Below are 22,047 nucleotides of genomic sequence, written 5' to 3' on the forward strand. Positions count from 1 at the left end.
GATTGGGTGGTCCTTCATTGCCCAGCTGAGCTGGGGCTGGCGGTCCTTCATTGGGCAGCTGGGCTGTGGCTGGCGGGGCCCTCCTGGGCAGCTGGGCTGTGGCTGGCGGGGCCTTCCTGGGCAGCTGGGCTGTGACTGGCGGGGCCCTCCTAGGCAGCGAGGATGGGGCTGGCGGTGGCCTCCTGGGCAGCGAGGATGGGGCTGGCGGTGGCATCCTGTGCAGCGAGGATGGGGCTGGCGGTGGCCTCCTGTGCAGCGAGGATGGGGCTGGCGGTGGCCTCCTGTGCAGCGAGGATGGGGATGGCGGTGGCCTCCTGTACAGCGAGGATGGGGCTGGCGGGGCCCTCCTGGGCAGCGAGGATGGGGCTGGCGGTGGCCTCCTGTGCAGCGAGGATGGGGCTGGAGGGGCCCTCCTGGGCAGCGGGGATGATGGTGGTCTTCTCCGCCGTGCTGCTCCTCCCAGACTTGCCGGGTTTCTTGTGGCCCTTCCCCACCTTGGGAGGAGTCACAGCTGAGTCCACACTCCCACCGCGACCCCTGGGAGTGGCTTGGGTGGCTGGAGTCTTCCCTCTCTCGCGCCGGGCACTGGCCAACTTCTGGTGCTTCACAGGGGGGGGGACTGGCTGTGCTGTGGCTCCGTGCCACACTGGCTGTCCTGGTGGCCGGTGCACTCCACATACCTGTGACAACAAGCACCACTGGTCCCGGAGATGTTGTGGCTTCGGTGCTACTTCGGGACCTATGAGTTGGACGGGGGGTGGGAAATAGGTCAAGGCTGGACAGGAAAAGTTTTTGGGACACACTGGGACGGGTAGCTGAAGGGGGTTTGGGAGTGGAGGAAGAGGTGGTGGTTGTAGGAGGTGTACGTTTAGTGGCTTTGGGTGCAAGTGCATGCGTTGGAGGCTGTTGTGAGGTGGATGGCTGTTGGGTGGGTGTGTGCCTGCGTTTATGTATCTTGGGAGGGGGCGTCACAGACACACTGGGAGAGGACACAGGGGACGTGTGAATGGTAGTGGGGGTGGTGACTGCACGTGAGCGGGGTGTGCTGGTGAGGGATGTACTGGCTGTAGAGGTAGTGCATGCAGGTGTGAGTGTAGACGAGACTGGGAGGGAGGAGGGAGACGACGAGGAGGGGGACACAGTGGAGGCAGTGGATGTTGGTGTGTCTGTATGTGTGTGATGCTTGCGTGAGTGCCTGTGGGATGTGTGGTGCTTATGTTTGCGTGAGCTTCCCTTGTGTGGTGAGGTGTGTGCAGGCTGGTCTGATGGTGTGCTTGGGATAGGCAGAGGTACAGGGGATAGGGTCTGCGTGGAGGAAGTTGGAGGGGGGAGGCTAGACACAGGGACAAGGGCTGCCATCAGTGCTGAGGCCAGAGTTTGAAAGGATCGGTGAAGGGCCGCCTGACCAGAATTAATGCCCTCCAGGAATTCATTAGTTTGTTTCAACTGCCTTTCTACACCCTGGATGGCATTCAAAATGGTAGACTTCCCAACAGTGAGTGACCTGAGGAGGTCAATGGCCTCCTCACTGAGGGCAGCAGGGGTGACTGGGGCAGGGCCTGAGGTGCCTGGGGCGAAGGTGATGCCCACCCTCCTGGGTGAGCGGGCACAGGGTGAAGGCTGAGGGGCTGCTGGGAGGGCGGTGCTGGTAGGGGGGGTGGCGGCTGTACCTGTAGATGCGGGAGGCACAGATGTTGCCGCCACCACAAGAGAGCTCCCATCAGAGGACGAGTCCGTGTCGCTGGTTTCAGCTCCTGTCCCCGCTGTGGTGCTCCCCTCGCCCTCCGTCCCACTGGTGAATTCTAAGTCCGTAGTGTGGCCCTCCATGGCCATGTGGGATGCAGCTCCCTCGTGCTCCGGTGCCACTGCTCCTCCGCCTGATGATGCTAATGCACACAAGAACAGGGAGACCACAAAAAAGGGGGGGGGGAACAGAAGAAAGACATGTTGAGTGCATGGATTACCGCTACTGTTGGCGGACAAGACAGACACAGAAGCCCCCTGCACTACGTCGTGCTCTTGGGCTCTACAGTGCAATTCATGGGAAATGGTCTACAAGGCTATGGATGACATCTGCACACATAGATGACACAGGTGCATGAATAGCTGTACTTGGCACTCTACAGAGGTGGGGTGGGAGGCCACAGGGCCATGCCTTACGGAGGGGCCTAGCCTACGGAACTCGTCCTGGCCTAGGGAAACCCACAGCCCTCCTCCCCCACCCAGACACCTCCACTGCGCGCAAAGTCAGCTGAATGAGAGTGTACTCACGCCCTGGTGTCTGCTGTGATGCCCTCAAGCGCCCATCCAACTCCGGGTAGGCCACCGCCAGGATCCTGAACATCAGGGGGGTCATGGTTCGACGGGCACCCCTCCCACATTGGGAGGCCATCCCCAGCTGAGCCTCCGCCGTCTTCTTGCTCCAGCGGCGAATGTCCTCCCATCTTTTCCGGCAGTGGGTGCTCCGTCTGTGGTGGACCCCCAGGGTCCGGACGTCCTTGGCGATGGCACGCCAACTATCCTTCTTCTGGTGGGCGCTGACCTACATGAAATGTACAGGGGAAGAAGAGAAGTCATTACCAACTGCGCCGTCAAAGTGAGTGGCCCCCATCCCTACCCTTGCCATGTGGCACATGCACCCACCGTCTTTCATGCACGCAGAACTCTGCCCCCTTCCTTCTTACAACCAGCCCTCTCCACACAGGCATAGCCCATACAACATGCTCCCTGTGTACTTACCTGTTGGTCTGGAGGACCGTAGAGTAGCGTGTGCTGGGGGAGGGCCCCATCGACGAGCTTCTCCAACTCCTCCACAGTGAAGGCAGGGGACGCACGAGCCATTGTCTCTTCCAGACCGAGGTCACAGCAGCACTTGCAGTGTAGGTCCTCTCCTGTCGAAGATCAGGTATCGAGTGATTATACAGATAGAAAATGGCGGTCACGTCTGCGGTGGTCACGTCCGCGGCGGTGCGTACCATCACCCCCGGCGTACATCGTCATTGGCTCCTGGGACCCATAGGGTCCAATGTTAACCAATGCAGCATTGCGCTGCGTCCTCGACTGCCTACTGCGACGGTGTACAACGCCAGCGCAGTTACCTCACATCCCATTGTCCCACTTTAGAGGTCAGGCAGCCGCCATTTCAGGGGCCCACATGGCCTAATTTCCAAATGCGTCACACATACCTAGGCCTAGTCTCACCACACATACAGGCCACATTTTGTGTTTGATTGGTGTTCTGTGTAGACTGTGGGTACATACCTCTGAGTTGTTTGACTCTGTGGTCGCTGTTGTCATTCATAGGCACCGTCCGCTGGGACATGTGAGGAGATGGCGGAATCCTCCGGTGTACCGACCGCTGGTGGACCTGTCGACAATGGAGGAAAGAAATTTGATTATCACCTACAGGTTTGACCGTGCCACAATCCAGAAACTGTGTACACAGTTGGAGCCTGACCTGATGTCAGCAATCCACCATCCCACAGGAATTCCCCCTCAAGTGCAGGTGCTATCAGTGCTCCATTTCCTTGCAAGTGGGTCTTTTCAAACAACTGTGGCCATGGCATCAGGGATGTCCCAGCCTATGTTTTCCAATGTATTGTCCAGAGTGTTGTCTGCCCTGCTGAAACGCCAGCGCAGTTACCTCACATCCAATTGTCCCACTTTAGAGGTCAGGCAGCCGCCATTTCAGGGGCCCACATGGCCTAATTTCCAAATGCGTCACACATACCTAGGCGTAGTCTCACCACACATATAGGCCACATTTTGTGCATGATTGGTGTTCTGTGTAGACTGTGGGTACATACCTCTGAGTTGTTTGACTCTGTGGTCGCTGTTGTCATTCATAGGCACCGTACGCTGGGACATATGAGGAGATGGCGGAATACTCCGGTGTACCGACCGCTGGTAGACCTGTCGACAATGGAGGAAAGAAATTTGATTATCACCTACAGGTTTGACCGTGCCACAATCCAGGAACTGTGTACACAGTTGGAGCCTGACCTGATGTCAGCAATCCACCATCCCACAGGAATTCCCCCTCAAGTGCAGGTGCTATCAGTGCTCCATTTCCTTGCAAGTGGGTCTTTTCAAACAACTGTTGCCATGGCATCAGGGATGTCCCAGCCTATGTTTTCCAACGTATTGTCCAGAGTGTTGTCTGCCCTGCTGAAACACATGCGGAGCTACATCATGTTCCCTCAGGTGGAGGATTTGCCCACAGTGAAAGGTGACTTCTGTGCCCTTGGACATATCCCCAACATCATAGGTGCCACTGATGGGACCCATGTGGCTTTGCCCCCCCCCCACAGGAGAGAACAGGTGTACAGAAACCGGAAGAGTTATCATTCCATGAATGTACAGATGGTATGTTTGGCAGACCAGTACATCTCCCACGTGAATGCCATGTTCCCTGGCTCAGTGCATGACGCCTACATCCTGCGGAATAGCAGCATCCCTTATGTGATGGGTCAACTCCAGAGGCACCGTGTGTGGCTAATAGGTCACTCTGGTCACCCCAACCTGTCATGGCTACTGACCCCAGTGAGGAATCCCAGGACAAGGGCAGAGGAACACTACAATGAGGCACATGGGCGAACTAGGAGGCTGATCGAGCGGACCTTCGGCCTCCTGAAGGCCAGGTTCAGGTGTCTGCATAGGACAGGTGGATCCCTACTCTATTCACCAAAGAAGGTGGGCCAGATCATCGTGGCCTGCTGTATGCTTCACAACTTGGCTTTGCGACGACAGGTGCCTTTTCTGCAGGAGGATAGTCCAGATGGCTGTGTTGTTGCAGCTGTGGAGCCTGTGGACAGTGATGAGGAGGAAGCAGAGGAAGAAGACATACAGAACAGGGACTCAATGATCCAGCAATATTTCCAGTGAAACACAGGTGAGAATACATTCCTGCCTACTACATATACTTTTACACTTCTACCTATATCCTGTATGTCGTTTTCACCCAGTGTATGGTCACTGAGTTGTCACTTTCCCTTACGATTTCACAGATGTGGGTCCCACTGTGTGACATCTGCTTAGATTCCTCATGGACTAGAGCTGTGTGACATAGGTATGTTGACATTACTATTTCAAGATCATTTTGTCACTGTAATTGCAAATACACTATTTCGAAATCACAGACAGACTCCAGATCTTTTTGTGCTTTAGGTGTGTTTATTTAAATACAAAATATTGAAGGGGTAAGTTAAATGGTGATGGGTGATGGCGGAGGAGTGTCCATGGCAGAGTCCAGTCTATTAGTCTCACAGGTGCATTGCCCATATGGGCATAGGAAGTGGAGCTGGGGCAGTTTCAATATGGACAGGGTGACAAAGTGGGACAGTGGGATGACAATCAGGGTGGTCTCATTTCTTGGCGGGGGTCTTGGCATCATGCTCTGTCTTGTTCCTGGATCTCAGGGACCGTTTGCGGGGTGGTTCTCCGTCTGCAGGGGGTGGGGTGCAGGTGTGGTGGTCCTGTGGCGATGCCTCCTGTCCACTAGCGCTGGCGGAGGTGGTGGGCAGTTCATCGTCCATGCTAGTGTCAGGGGCCCCTTGCAGTGCCACAGTGTCCCTCCTGGTGTTGAGTACTTCCTTCAGCACCCCTATGATGGTGCCCAGGGTGGAGCTGATGGTTCTGAGTTCCTCCCTGAACCCCAAATACTGTTCCTCCTACATCCGCTGGGTCTCCTGAAACTTGGCCAGTACCGTTGCCATCGTCTCCTGGGAGTGGTGGTATGCTCCCATGATGGAGGAGAGGGCCTCATGGAGAGTGGGTTCCCTTGGCCTGTCCTCCCCCTGTCGCACAGCAGCCCTCCCAGTTCCCCTGTGTTCCTGGGCCTCCGTCCCCTGGACTGTGTGCCCACTGCCACTGCCCCCAGGTCCCTGTTGTTGTTGGGGTGGTGGGTTATCCTGGGTTCCTTGTAGTGGGGGGGACGGAGGTATGGGCCTGCTGGGTGATTGCTGTGCTGGTGGTTCCTGAGGGGGGAAGGTCTGTGGTGGCCTGTGCCTGTGTGAGGGGAACCGACTGTCCCGAGGCCCCCGATGGTCCGGGCTGGTCATCTAGATCCAGGTGGACAGAGGTGCTGTCATCACTGTGGGCCTCTTCTGTGGGTGGAGTGGACATGTCTGGACCCTCCTGTCTGGTGACGTTGAGTAGTGGTCCTGCAGGGGTGGAAAGGCATGATTATTGCATCTGTGTGTGTCATGGTGTGCAATGGGTGGGTGACCGTGTACCCCAGTGCTGGCATTCCTGTGTGTGAGCTTGTGTGAAGATGTTTTAGGGGGGTGTATGGGTATGTGCAGTGGGCATGCTTTGGTGATGGGTGTCCATGCGTTGTTGTTGCATGCAGGGCTTGGTGTTGGGATGTGTGGTTTGTGATATTGGTACATTTGTGAGGAGTTGGAGTGATAGGGGTGACGGCGAGGGTGGGGGTATGTGATGGAATGCAGGTAGGGTGGGGGTTGTAATAGTTAAGATGTGACTTACCAGAGTCCATTCCTCCACTGACTCCTGCGAGGCCCTCAGGATGCAGAATCGCCAAGACCTGCTCCTCCCATGTTGTTAGTTGTGGGGGAGGAGGTGGGGGTCCGCCGCCAGTCCGCTGAACCACCTGGTGGTGTCTTGAGACCACGGAACGCACTTTCCCCCATAGGTCGTTCCACCTTTTCCTGATGTCCTCCCGATTTCTTGGGTGTTGTCCCACTGCGTTGAGCCTGACGACTATTCTTCGCCATAGCTCCATCTTCCTTGCAATTGAGGTGTGCTGCACCTGGGATCCAAATAGCTGTGGCTCTACCCAGACGATTTCCTCCACCATGACCCTGAGCTCCTCTTCCGAGAACCTGGGGTGTCTTTGTGGTGCCATGGGGTGGTGTAGGTGATGTGTGGGGTGGAGTGTGTGGTGATAAGTGTGGTGATATGTAGTGGTGTGTTGTGTGAGGTGCGTGGAAGTTGTGTGGGTGATGGTGTTGTGTGCCTGTCGATGCTAGTTCGTTGATGATGGTGTCTCTCTCTGGCCTTCGGTCGTGAATTGTGGTCATAGGGGTTTGTGGGTGATGTGGGTGTGTGTTTTATATTGTAATGGGTGTGTGGGAGTGGTGTGTGTATGTGTATCAGGTGTGTGTATTTCGTATTGTCCAATGTGGCTGTGTTTTGTGAGAGTGTGTGTATTTTGAGCGCGGCGGTGTGTACCGCCAATGGAATACTGCAGTTGAAAGACCGCCGCGTGGATTCGTGTGTCGTGATAGTGTGGGCGTATTTCTGTTGGCGTGACGGTAGAGGTTTTGTTTTCGCCAGTTTATCACTGACTTTTGGTGTGGCGGACTTGTGTGGGTGTCTGAATTTTGGCGGATTCAGAGATGTGGGTCATAATAGCTGTGGCGGAATTCCACGGCAGTGTGTTGGCGGTCTTCTGCACGGCGGTAAGCAGCTTTTACCGCCAATGTTGTAATGACCCCCATAATAATTAAACATATAACACTTAACATACAGTATTCTAAAAACAATATTCAAAAAAGTCTCTTGCACTGGAATCTTTCAATTCATAAGCTGCTAAACCTTTTCGGCAAGCAGTATTATACTCTGAGGTGATGATGTTTAGTATCGCCTTTCCTAGGTTCTTTGTTCCTGGTACTTATATAGGATACAATCCCATTTTCATTGTCTCATTGTTCCCTAATTCCAGAAACATTCCTCGAAAACATAGTCTACATGTTTCGGCCTTTCAACTTCTGGCCTCTTCAGGACATCAAAGACAGTGCCTTATCTTAACACGTGGAGTTCGTTTACATGGAGCTTTTACTGACGGCAATCGACGTTATTTCAATATATTTTTCTTTTTTATTATTACATTCAATTTCTTTCTTTGTGAGAGCCCTCCGCGTGTGGATGCCTTTTCTGCCAATTTCGCTGCTTTGCCGTACAAATCATTTTATCATTGTGTTTGTGAGACTAATATAACTGAGAGAAATGGATGAGACCTGAGGGACCACGGTTTTCCTAAGAAATCAATGATGTCATGCGCTCGGCTGCCCAATCATCCCTGCCCTTGGGTGGAGATCAAGCACTGCTAGTTAGACGGAACAAAACCCGGATTAGGCTGACAGGTGTCACCTGTAGTGAGTTCAGACTCAGTCCCCCCATAGTGCAGGTGATTCTGTCACCCAAATCCAGTAGTCTCATTAGGATAATGAGAGCCTACGCCACATTGTGCTGCCAGCATTTGTCAGGCACTAATTTTCGGGTCTTCCTTAGTATCTCTGTCTCACTACATGCAAAGACACCTCAGTACTATATACGGAGATGTCCGTGGTATTGAGGATTTTCCTCCTCAGCTAAGTAGGTACTACCTAACTAACACTGTAGGTTGTTCAAGCTTGAACTCTAAAAGGATAATCCCCATTCGGTGTGCTTATCTATGAACAAAATTGCCATTCATCATGGTGAACCCGCAACAGGTAGCAATTGCAGTCAATATGTGACCACCCCTTACTGCACATTTACTGGCACATGGCCTAACGGCCCAGGAGGGTACTGTTACATTTGTTGTTGAGGCTCATCCAGCCTATAGAACAGAACGTTTCTATTCTTGGGTCACATTTCCAGCAGCTGATGAGAACACAAATACATTTCATCACTATACACCTGCAAACACACCTACACAATACAGAGCATATGCATTATTAGAAATACCTCTATCTTATCAAGAACATAATAATTGACTTGATGGCACCCTACCCCATACCATTCTATATGTTAGATTAGGTCCTCTAAGTAATGATGGTCCTACCTGGCCTTTATTGGGCACTTATACACCTCACCCTGCTGCAGCGAACTTGACAGTAGCTGAAGTTCGTTGCTTATATGCTGAGCTTACGACAACATACAGACAATTAGTACAGTTTGTAATGCAAACATTAAACACAAACCCAGCACGTGCTGCCCCAGCGCCACCATATGCAGTAACACCAGGCATTAATACTGCGACTGTACATTCGATCATGGGTAAAGTACCTGCCAAACGAGAAGAGATTCCGTTTTGGTTAGCTCACAAAATAAATGCACTGGAAGCAGTATTTCCCCATACGGGACTACAGGATAAGCATAGAATATTAACTATGTGCTTGCCATTTGGGATGGTTCACACAGTAGATAACTGCAATACTTGGGGCACAGTATTTGCCACGCTCTATACTACCACACATGGTACACCAACACTTGCCAGTTTACTGGAAGTGTTAAAACAAATTCAAGATGAATACAGGGCTCCCCGGCCCTGGATTTTGGGATGCAACTCATGGGCAATTTTGCCACTGAATCTTCCATTATACTAAGTAATCTTAAAGGGGAAGAGTTGCACTGGCAGTGCGCATGCAGCTCCGGGACGTTCCCCCACAGGATCAAGAATGTGAGCTGCCAAAGAGCATCACAGAGACCTACTCTAGTATAGGTCGAGATAGTCTGGGGGCCAGACCTACAAAACCACAATTTCAGGGTAAATCTAACAAAGATTCTGCAAAGCAAGCTCCTGAGGGTTCTAAGAAACCCTGGGATAAAAAACAACAAACACCTAAAAAAGAAAGGGAAGAATCTCCGCATACGGAGACCCCACAGAATAGATATAATCTCAGAAATAGAGATAATATAAAGGTGCCTGACAGATATCAATTTACTGATACACGCTAATCTAGTTCCTTTCAGGACTCACCGGAAAAATGTAGTAAGAGAGGTGGGTGGTCAGAGCAAAGAACTGATTCAGAGAAACCGAGAAAGGAATCACAACGCTCTACAGAAGTTTTTGTTAAAAAAGAAGGGAAAGTTCCCCAACAAAAACCCCAATTTAAAAAGAAAAAAAGTGGCAGCAGTTACGATTCATCATGCCACTCAAGAAGAGGGCTCTTTTGAAGAACAAAAAGTAATCATTAGCTCTGCTAGACAGAGTGGTAGAGGTTACAATAGTTCACCGGAATCTTCAAGAGGATCTGGAGGTGAAAGCAACTGATGACTTCTTACAAGTTGAAACTGCGGACATGCGTGTCTCTGACTGTACAAAGTAACGTTACAGTTAGAAGGAGATATTGAATGCACAATAGACGCAATCTTTTGGGACCGCGTCGTAGAACATATATAATGTTGGAAAATGGGTTATTGGTAAGGGCAGGTAGTTACCTACACCTAGCAACAAGCCACTAACCTCCACTTAGGTCCAGTTAGGTCTCAGTAAATTAACCCCAGCTCAACCCTTGGTAGCTTGGCAACGAGCGTCAAGGCTTAACTTAGGAGACAGTGTGTAAAGCATTCAAATATCACAAAACAGTAATTAAATAAAACACAGGAAACAGTTTAAAAATCCAAAACCAATTTATAAAAATAGTTTATATTTTTATCTTTAAAATGACACCAAAACGAATAAAATCGGATAAAGGGAACCGGAGATATGAATTTTTAAAGAATTATTATTTTTCTAGCGCTTAGAAACAAAAAGCGCCAATCGGGTCATCTGGTTGCACCTCGACCGGGGCAAATTCAAAGTTTCAGGCCGACCGCGAAGGAGCCCTGCTCGGCTACAGATCGCGGGAGGCCTCGGTTAAAAAGTTACCTTCTGACTTAGTCTTTATTTTGAAGATTTTCTTCAGCGGGACGAACCTGCCAGTCCTATCCGACCTCCTGGAGCCCTTCTCCGGATATGTGATGCTGGATTCCTCAGTGAATATTTTTACCTTCGGACTTAGTCGTTTTTTCGAGCTGAAAATCCTTCGACCGGGGTAAACCTGGATCTTGAGCCGACGTCCATGGAGCCCTTCTCGGATACGATGGCTGGGAGGTCCCGGTCAACTTTTAACCTTCGGACTTAGGGCCTCATTATGACCCTGGCGGGCGGCGGAGGCCGCCCGCCAGGATCCCGCCCTCCATTATACCGCTCCGCGGTCAGAAGACCGCGGAGGGTATTATGAGTTTTTCCCTGGGCTGGCGGGCGGTCTCCAAAAGACCGCCCGCCAGCCCAGGGAAAAACTCCCTTCCCACGAGGATGCCGGCTCGTAATCGAGCCGGCGGAGTGGGAAGGTGCGACGGGTGCAGTGGCACACGTCGCGTATTTCAGTGTCTGCAAGGCAGACACTGAAATACTTTGCGGGGCCCTCTTACGGGGGCCCCTGCCGTGCCCATGCCATTGGCATGGGCACGGCAGGGGCCCCCAGGGGCCCCGCGACCCCCCCTACCGCCATCCTGTTCATGGCGGCTTTCCCGCCATGAACAGGATGGCGGTAGGGGGGTCAGAATCCCCTCGGCGGCGCAGCGAGCTGCGCCGCCTTGGATGATTCTAAGGTCAGTGGAAAACCGGCGGGAGAACGCCGGTTTTCCCGTTCTGACCGCGGCCAAAGCGCCGCGGTCAGAATGACCAAGGGAGCACCGCCGGCCTGTCGGCGGTGCTCCCGCCCCCGTTGGCCCTGGCGGTAGAGAACCGCCAGGGTCAGAATGAGGGCCTTAGTCTCTTTTTCGGAGATTTTTCTTTACCGGGACGAACCACCAAATCAGGCCGGGTCGCGGTTGAGGCAAGCCGGCTAGAATTTCTGCAGCGGATCGGTCCCTCTATGGAGCTTTTTTACAAAAATTCTCAAATCTTCTCCAAACTTCTGGTGCTTCACCCAGATGTTCTTTTAAGGTTCTTTTGGGGTCCACAGCTCACCCCAAGGGTCCAGAAGTTCTGAGATGGTCGTTGGGGGGTGCAGACTACCACTCCCAGAATGCACCTGGCGCAAACTCCTTTTTGGCCACTGGACAGTGGTCAGCTGGTCACTTTCTTCAGGAGTTGGTGCAGGGGACTCTGGATAGCAATTTTTCACCTGTAGCAAACAGGGAGTCCCTCCTTGAACCAGTTGAAGCCAGGCAAAGTCCTTCTTGTGGTGAAGCCCAAGTGTGCAGCTGGTGCAGTCCTTCTGAGTGCAGGTTCCAGGTGCAGGCCAGGGGTCCAGCAGGGCAGTCCTTCTTCTCCTTTAGTTCTTTTCTTGTTGAATTCTGGTGGGGATCTGAGGTGTGGGTGCAGGTCTTCCAGTTTTATCCTTGCTCCTGGGTGAAAAGCAGGGGGGTCCTGGTTCTCCAATCAGGTACAGGGTCGTCCCCCTGTGATGACCACTTCCTGGGAAGTGTGGCAAAAATCCATCCCAGAAGGCAACATTCTCTAAAAATCCAACATGGCTGAATCTGATTTTTGGAGGTTACATCTGGCTGAGCCCACCCACTGGTGTGGCTAAAAATCATAAACACACCCCTCTCCTGCCCTCTCCTAATCTAATCAAGGGGGCACCTAGTTGTCTGGGGTTGCAAGTTGCTCCAAATGTCTTTCTCTGCCTTTGAAGACCAGTTTGGCAGCCCTCCCCCTTCCTGCCTCACCATCTGCTGAGGGGAGATTCTCTCCCACAAGCACATTCCTTTGTGTGAAGCCAGGCCACTTCACACCTCATCAAGGCAGCTTGGCTAAGCTGCTGCAGGCTGGCCAATCAGAGCACAGCAGCAAAAACAATGCAGGGCTGAAATTGGCAACTTTTTAGGTAAAGTCTAAAACTCTTTACCTGAACAAGTTATATTAAATCCAACAACTGGAAGTTGTGGGATTTATTACAACAATTAATTTGATACCAAATTCTTGGTATGCATCTTTTAAGGAGACTTTAAAATTTAAAACAAAGTCTCCCCATTCTAGCCTATGAAGGCCATTTACTACCATGAGGGAAAAACGAATTTGGCTGTTTTTACCTCACCAGGGTTTATATATCTATTTTTATAAAGTCCCTGCTTATAGTTACATGGCACCCAGCTCTAGGGGCACATAGGGCACACCTTAGGGGTGACTTATATGTAAAAATAAGGTAGTTTAAGACTTTGGAACTACTTTTAATTCCAAAGTCGAATTTGCATATAACTTTAATTTAAAAGCAGCCAGCAAGGCAGGCCTGCCTTTAAAATAACACTGGGCACCTCAGCAGTGCACCTATGGGTGCACCACCTATGCTGTGGTCCCTAAACCTACATGCCCTACCATATACTAGGGACATATAGGTAGGTTAACTTAGCCAATTATAATTAGCCTAATTTGCATATCCATTTTACACAGAGCACAGGCCCTGGGACTGGTTAGCAGTAGCCAGGGCACCATCAGAGTCAGGAAAACACCAGCATAAAGTGGAAAATGGGGGCAAAAAGTTAGGGGGCCTCTGCAATCAGCCCTGTTTTCTCACAGAAGCCCCCCCCAGCCCACACGCCCAGGAGACTCAGCCCAACCCTGGGAGAGACTTCCTGGCTTGTTAGGCGAGGAAGACAGTGAAGAAAACTGTCTGTCCCTTTGCAGGGCCTACTCTGCCTTACATCCTCCTGTCATGGTCACTCCCTCTGGGTAGTGAAGCCATCCCAACAGTGAAAGGACCCATCTCAAACTGAAACTTCCCTCTAGGGGGGTCTTCCTCCTCTCTCTGCCAACTTGGGTAGTGAGGTGCCCACCTCCCCTACTCCTAACTTTGCTAGGGCAACACCTAGCTTACCCAAAGAGGTCACCCAACACTTGAGCAACCCCACCATGACCAACAGGGTCAGGGGGCCTACTTTGCTATTGGCCCTGGGGTCTGCCTCCCAGGCCAAGTACAGTGCTGCCAGGAAGGCTAGCACCCAGCAGAGGCTACTGACAGCTGACAGTACCCAGAACCACACCCTAAGCTCTCCACTGACAGGTGGCTGAGCTGCTTTGGGGGCAACTTTGGGGTCCTGGCACCCCTCTTGCTGTCTAGAGTGGGGGGCTACCACCTCCTGTGGCAGACACCCTCCTTCCACTCTCCCTTCTGTCAGTGCAGGGGCAACACCCTGCATCTGGACAGCTGCCTGACTACTCAGGACGTCCTTGGGGTCAGGGGAGGCCTCACCAGTGCCAACTCTGGGCTCCCCCCCCTACTGGGGCAGAAGGCCTTTGGCTCCCTGAAACTCTCTTTAAGAGTGGCCTACCCTTCCTTTTCTTCTTTCCTTTTCTTGGGGACCCCTGTCTCCTAACTGTAGGGACTGACTCCCCAGGACTTTGGTTTGGGGGGGCGCCCTGGGCGACCGCCCCATCTGGGACCAGACCCACCTCTGGGAGGTCATTGCCCAGGATACAATCTAGGGGGAGGTCAGCACTGACTACCACCCTAAACCAGTCAAGGATACCCTCCCTCTCTAGGGGCACTAAGGCTACAGGTTTGGTGGTGACCTCCCCTGTGGCTATCCTGACTTTCCTTGTCTCTCCTGGGACATACATGTCTGGGGTCACTAACCGGTCACTCACTATAGTGTGACTGGCACAGGTGTCTCTCAGGCCAGTGGTAGGGATCCCATTCACTTGAATGGGGTGGAAGTGCCTACTTCCACCCTCAGGGATCACCAGCTTACCATCTGGTCCTGTCTCCCAGCTCAATGCTAGGAGGACTTCATCATCTGAGGAGTCCTCCTTCATGGCTACACTGGACAGCCCAGTGCTAACCACATTCTTTGGACAGGCTGCATCCCCTCTGAAGTGACCTGTCTGCTGACAGTCAAAGCAAGCCCTACTGTCCAAGAGCTTTTTTAACCCTGGGTCTCCCTGTCTCTGCTTGTCAGAGTGGGAGTGGGATTTACTCCCCTCCTTCTTAGGGTTCTGGGGTACAGAGGGAGTCTCTGTGGTGGGCTTACCACCTCCCTCCTTAGGTTTTTGGGGACCTGACCCCCCCTTCTTGGAGTCTCCCACCTGGGACTTGACAACCACCCTGGTTCTCAACCACTCATCAGCTGCCTCCCCTAGCTCACTAGGGTTGGTCTGCTTAGAGTCCACTAGATGCTGGCGTAACCTTTCTTGGGTACAATTGGTCAAGATGTGCTCTCTCATGATCAGATTGTATAACCCCCCATAAGTATTTACTTTGTTACCAATAATCCAGCCCTCTAGTGCCTTTAGTGAGGTGTCTACAAAGTCAACCCATGACTGGGTACTGACCTTCTGGGTGTCCCTAAACTTGAGCCTATACTGCTCTTGGGTCAGACCAAACTTTTTAGTCAAGCAACTCTTCATACTGGGGTATGAGTCTGCATCCTCCCCCCTCATGGTTAGGAGCCTATCCCTCCCAGAGTTGGGAACTAACTCCCAAAGAAGTGAACCCCAGTACTGAGGCTTGACTGTCCTCATCTGGAGGGCCCTCTCAAAGGCCCCCAGCCACTTATCTATATTATCCCCCTCTACATAGGCAGGAACCACCCCTTTGAGTAATCTGGGGGAAAACCCCCCACCCAGGGACACCTCAGCTTCTTTATCGCTGCCACCATCTCTTTTCTCCTTGTTTGCCCACTTTTTCTTTTCTAGGGCCAGCTTGTCTGCTTCCAAAGCTATATATGCTAGCTGGGCCTCCAGCTCTCTTTCCCTGATGGATGGGTTCTCTCCTCCTGAAAGGACCCCCTTCCCACCACTAGCTTTGGGTCTGCCCCTAGTGACTGTATGTACTGAGGACCGTTCTTCCTCATCCTCACTTAGGCTAAGATGCCCTCCCTCCCCTGAGTGGTTAGAGCTAGCACCCTCCCCTGTTTCTTCCTCCTCTGGAGCTTCCCCTAGGTCTACCTCTTGGGCCTCAGCCCATGCTGTCAGGGATTTGATCAGGACTTGCTTCCTGAGGTCAGTGGTTGCAGGCAACCCTCTTTCAGTACACAACCCCCTAAGCTGGACTACTGTCAGTGTGGGTATGCTAGCCAGATCAAGCTCCATGGTTCCCTGGTTTTGTGTCAACAAAAACATTTTGCAAAAATTGGAAACAATAATTTAGAAAAATTACGAAAATTCAATATTAGAAATTAATCCAAATTTAACAAAAAAAAAAAAAAATTACAATTTTTTTTTTTTGCACTAAGACAATTTAAAGGATTTTTAATTTGTTTTACTTAAAACTGTAACGTGATACTGAACACAAGTACAGGATCCCACCGCTGCCACCAAAAATGTTGGAAAATGGGTTATTGGTAAGGGCAGGTAGGTACCTACACCTAGCAACAAGCCACTAACCTCCCCTTAGGTCCAGTTAGGTCTCAGTAAATTAACCCCAGCTCAACCCTTGGTAGCTTGGCAACGAGCGTCAAGGCTTAACTTAGGAGACAGTGTGTAAAGCATTCAAATATCACAAAACAGTAATTAAATAAAACACAGGAAACAGTTTAAAAATCCAAAACCAATTTATAAAAATAGTTTATATTTTTATCTTTAAAATGACACCAAAACAAATAAAATCGTATAAAGGGAACCGGAGATATGAATTTCTAAAGAATTATTATTTTTCTAGCGCTTAGAAACAAAAAGCGCCAATCGGGTCATCTGGTTGCACCTCGACCGGGGCAAAGTCAAACTTTCAGGCCGACCGCGATGGATCCCTGCTCGGCTACAGGTCGCGGGAGGCCTCGGTTAAAAAGTTACCTTCTGACTTAGTCTTTATTTTGAAGATTTTCTTCAGCGGGACGAACCTGCCAGACCTATCCGACCTCCTGGAGCCCTTCTCCGGATACGCGATGCTAGATTCCTCGGTGGAGATTTTTACCTTCGGACTTAGTCGTTTTTTCGAGGTGAAAATCCTTCGACCGGGGTAAACCTGGATCTTGATCCGACGTCCATGGAGCCCTTCTCGGATACGATGGCTGGGAGGTCCCGGTCAACTTTTTACCTTCGGACTTAGGCCCTCATTCTGACCTTGGCGGTCGGCGGAGAGGCGGCGGTCGGACCGCGAACAGACCGGCGGTATTAAAAATGGCATTCTGACCGCGGCGGTCACCGCCGCGACCGACCGCCACTTCCCCACTCCGACAGCCACGGCGGTCATGACCGACGGGCTGGAGTCTGCGCACTCCGGTCCGGCGGTCGACCCAAGACCGCCAACGGTATCATGACCCTGCTTACCGCCGCGGTTTCTGGCGTTCGGGAACCGCCATGCGAACCATGGCGGTAGGCACTATCTGGGCCAGGGAATTCCTTCCCTGGCACTGATAGGGGTCTCCTCCACCCCCCACTGCCCCCCCCCGAGTCCTGCCCCCACACCCTCCACCCCCCTGCCACCCCCCAGAGGTGGTACGAACCCCCTCCCCACCCCCACCCCGACATGCACATACACGCACCCCGACATGCACACACCCCCAACATGCACATATACACACCCCCTACACACACACATACACAACGGGGACACATACCCGCACACATACATGCCGACATGCGCACCCGCCGAACTACACACATTGCCCATAGGCACAGCAGCACTCCCCCGCCCGCATGCACGCACTCACACACCCCCTCTATACACTCACACCCACACCCCCATGCACGCACACATCACACAACACCCCCCCACCCCCTCCCCTCACGGACGATCAACTTACCTTGTGCGTTGGTCCTCCGGGAGGTGACAGGAGCCATGGGGAGGTGACCGCCAACAGAAGACCGCCAACAGAAGACCGCCACACAGAAATGTGGGTCGTAATTCTGTGGGCGGTGTTCTGCTGGCGTGGCGGTGGAGGTTGACCAGTCTCCACTTTCCCGCCGACCGCCAGTGTGGCTGCTGGCGGTTTTCCGGCGGAACGCTCCCAGCGGTCAGAATGCGCACAGCGGCATACCGCCGCGGTCGGCGGTCTTCACCGCGGCGGTAACTCGGCGGTCTTGCGAAAAGACCGCCAAGGTCAGAATGACCCCCTTAGTCTCTTTTTCGGAGATTTTTCTTTACCGGGACGAACCACCAAATCAGGCCGGGTCGCGGTTGAGGCAAGCCGGCTAGAATTTCTGCGGCGGATCGGTCCCTCTATGGAGCTTTTTTACAAAAATTCTCAAATCTTCTCCAAACTTCTGGGGCTTCACCCAGATGTTCTTTTAAGGTTCTTTTGGGGTCCACAGCTCACCCCAAGGGTCCAGAAGTTAGTTCTGAGATGGTCCTTGGGTCGGTGCGGACCACCACTCCCAGAATGCACCTGGCGCAAACTCCTTTTTGGCCACTGGACAGTGGTCAGCTGGTCACTTTCTTCAGGAGTTGGTGCAGGGGACTCTGCATAGCAATTTTTCACCTGTAGCAAACAGGGAGTCCCTCCTTGAACCAGTTGAAGCCAGGCAAAGTCCTTCTTGTGGTGAAGCCCAAGTGTGCAGCTGGTGCAGTCCTTCTGAGTGCAGGTTCCAGGTGCAGGCCAGGGGTCCAGCAGGGCAGTCCTTCTTCTCCTTTAGTTCTTTTCTTGTTGAATTCTGGTGGGGATCTGAGGTGTGGGTGCAGGTCTGCCAGTTTTATCCTTGCTCCTGGGTGAAAAGCAGGGGGGTCCTGGTTCTCCAATCAGGTACAGGGTCATCCCCCTGTGATGACCACTTCCTGGGAAGTGTGGCAAAAATCCATCCCAGAAGGCAACATTCTCTAAAACTCCAACATGGCTGAATCTGATTTTTGGAGGTTACATCTGGCTGAGCCCACCCACTGGTGTGGCTAAAAATCATAAACACACCCCTCTCCTGCCCTCTCCTAATCTAATCAAGGGGGCACCTAGTTGTCTGGGGTTGCAGGATGTGGGGGTGTTGCTGGTTGCTCCAAATGTCTTTCTCTGCCTTTGAAGACCAGTTTGGCAGCCCTCCCCCTTCCTGCCTCACCATCTGCTGAGGGGAGATTCTCTCCCACAAGCACATTCCTTTGTGTGAAGCCAGGCCACTTCACACCTCATCAAGGCAGCTTGGCTAAGCTGCTGCAGGCTGGCCAATCAGAGCACAGCAGCAAAAACAATGCAGGGCTGAAATTGGCAACTTTTTAGGTAAAGTCTAAAACTCTTTACCTGAACAAGTTATATTAAATCCAACAACTGGAAGTTGTGGGATTTATTACAACAATTAATTTGATACCAAATTCTTGGTATGCATCTTTTAAGGAGACTTTAAAATTTAAAACAAAGTCTCCCCATTCTAGCCTATGAAGGCCATTTACTACCATGAGGGAAAAACGAATTTGGCTGTTTTTACCTCACCAGGGTTTATATATCTATTTTTATAAAGTCCCTGCTTATAGTTACATGGCACCCAGCTCTAGGGGCACATAGGGCACACCTTAGGGGTGACTTATATGTAAAAATAAGGTAGTTTAAGACTTTGGAACTACTTTTAATTCCAAAGTCGAATTTGCATATAACTTTAATTTAAAAGCAGCCAGCAAGGCAGGCCTGCCTTTAAAATAACACTGGGCACCTCAGCAGTGCACCTATGGGTGCACCACCTATGCTGTGGTCCCTAAACCTACATGCCCTACCATATACTAGGGACATATAGGTAGGTTAACTTAGCCAATTATAATTAGCCTAATTTGCATATCCATTTTACACAGAGCACAGGCCCTGGGACTGGTTAGCAGTACCCAGGGCACCATCAGAGTCAGGAAAACACCAGCATAAAGTGGAAAATGGGGGCAAAAAGTTAGGGGGCCTCTGCAATCAGCCCTGTTTTCTCACACAAGCCCCCCCCAGCCCACACGCCCAGGAGACTCAGCCCAACCCTGGGAGAGTCTTCCTGGCTTGTTAGGCGAGGAAGACAGTGAAGAAAACTGGCTGTCCCTTTGCAGGGCCTACTCTGCCTTACATCCTCCTGTCATGGTCACTCCCTCTGGGTAGTGAAGCCATCCCAACAGTGAAAGGACCCATCTCAAACTGAAACTTCCCTCTAGGGGGGTCTTCCTCCTCTCTCTCTGCCAACTTGGGTAGTGAGGTGCCCACCTCCCCTACTCCTAACTTTGCTAGGGCAACACCTAGCTTACCCAAAGAGGTCACCCAACACTTGAGCAACCCCACCATGACCAACAGGGTCAGGGGGCCTACTTTGCTATTGGCCCTGGGGTCTGCCTCCCAGGCCAAGTACAGTGCTGCCAGGAAGGCTAGCACCCAGCAGAGGCTACTGACAGCTGTCAGTAACCAGAACCACACCCTAAGCTCTCCACTGACAGGTGGCTGAGCTGCTTTGGGGGCAACTTTTGTGGTCTGGCACCCCTCTTGCTGTCTAGAGTGGGGGGCTACCACCTCCTGTGGCAGACACCCTCCTTCCACTCTCCCTTCTGTCAGTGCAGGGGCAACACCCTGCATCTGGACAGCTGCCTGACTACTCAGGACGTCCTTGGGGTCAGGGGAGGCCTCACCAGTGCCAACTCTGGGCTCCCCCCCTACTGGGGCAGAAGGCCTTTGGCTCCCTGGAACTCTCTTTAAGAGTGGCCTACCCTTCCTTTTCTTCTTTCCTTTTCTTGGGGACCCCTGTCTCCTAACTGTAGGGACTGACTCCCCAGGACTTTGGTTTGGGGGGGCGCCCTGGGCGACCGCCCCATCTGGGACCAGACCCACCTCTGGGAGGTCATTGCCCAGGATACAATCTAGGGGGAGGTCAGCACTGACTACCACCCTAAACCAGTCAAGGATACCCTCCCTCTCTAGGGGCACTAAGGCTACAGGTTTGGTGGTGACCTCCCCTGTGGCTATCCTGACTTTCCTTGTCTCTCCTGGGACATACATGTCTGGGGTCACTAACCGGTCACTCACTATAGTGTGACTGGCACAGGTGTCTCTCAGGCCAGTGGTAGGGATCCCATTCACTTGAATGGGGTGGAAGTGCCTACTTCCACCCTCAGGGATCACCAGCTTACCATCTGGTCCTTCCTGTCTCCCAGCTCAATGCTAGGAGGACTTCATCATCTGAGGAGTCCTCCTTCATGGCTACACTGGACAGCCCAGTGCTAACCACCTTCTTTGGACAGGCTGCATCCCCTCTGAAGTGACCTGTCTGCTGACAGTCAAAGCAAGCCCTACTGTCCAAGAGCTTTTTTAACCCTGGGTCTCCCTGTCTCTGCTTGTCAGAGTGGGAGTGGGATTTACTCCCCTCCTTCTTAGGGTTCTGGGGTACAGAGGGAGTCTCTGTGGCGGGCTTACCACCTCCCTCCTTAGGTTTTTGGGGACCTGACCCCCCCTTCTTGGAGTCTCCCACCTGGGACTTGACAACCACCCTGGTTCTCAACCACTCATCAGCTGCCTCCCCTAGCTCTCTAGGGTTGGTCTGCTTAGAGTCCACTAGATGCTGGCGTAACCTTTCTTGGGTACAATTGGTCAAGATGTGCTCTCTCATGATCAGATTGTATAACCCCCCATAAGTATTTACTTTGTTACCAATAATCCAGCCCTCTAGTGCCTTTAGTGAGGTGTCTACAAAGTCAACCCATGACTGGGTACTGACCTTCTGGGTGTCCCTAAACTTGAGCCTATACTGCTCTTGGGTCAGACCAAACTTTTTAGTCAAGCAACTCTTCATACTGGGGTATGAGTCTGCATCCTCCCCCCTCATGGTTAGGAGCCTATCCCTCCCAGAGTTGGGAACTAACTCCCAAAGAAGTGAACCCCAGTACTGAGGCTTGACTCTCCTCATCTGGAGGGCCCTCTCAAAGGCCCCCAGCCACTTATCTATATTATCCCCCTCTACATAGGCAGGAACCACCCCTTTGAGTAATCTGGGGGAAAACCCCCCACCCAGGGACACCTCAGCTTCTTTATCGCTGCCACCATCTCTTTTCTCCTTGTTTGCCCACTTTTTCTTTTCTAGGGCCAGCTTGTCTGCTTCCAAAGCTATATATGCTAGCTGGGCCTCCAGCTCTCTTTCCCTGATGGATGGGTTCTCTCCTCCTGAAAGGACCCCCTTCCCACCACTAGCTTTGGGTCTGCCCCTAGTGACTGTATGTACTGAGGACCGTTCTTCCTCATCCTCACTTAGGCTAAGATGCCCTCCCTCCCCTGAGTGGTTAGAGCTAGCACCCTCCCCTGTTTCTTCCTCCTCTGGAGCTTCCCCTAGGTCTACCTCTTGGGCCTCAGCCCATGCTGTCAGGGATTTGATCAGGACTTGCTTTCTGAGGTCAGTGGTTGCAGGCAACCCTCTTTCAGTACACAACCCCCTAAGCTGGACTACTGTCAGTGTGGGTAGGCTAGCCAGATCAAGCTCCATGGTTCCCTGGTTTTGTGTCAACAAAAACATTTTGCAAAAATTGGAAA

This window comes from Pleurodeles waltl, chromosome 3_1 (genome assembly GCF_031143425.1).
Source record: "Pleurodeles waltl isolate 20211129_DDA chromosome 3_1, aPleWal1.hap1.20221129, whole genome shotgun sequence".
Taxonomy (NCBI): Eukaryota; Metazoa; Chordata; class Amphibia; order Caudata; family Salamandridae; genus Pleurodeles; species Pleurodeles waltl.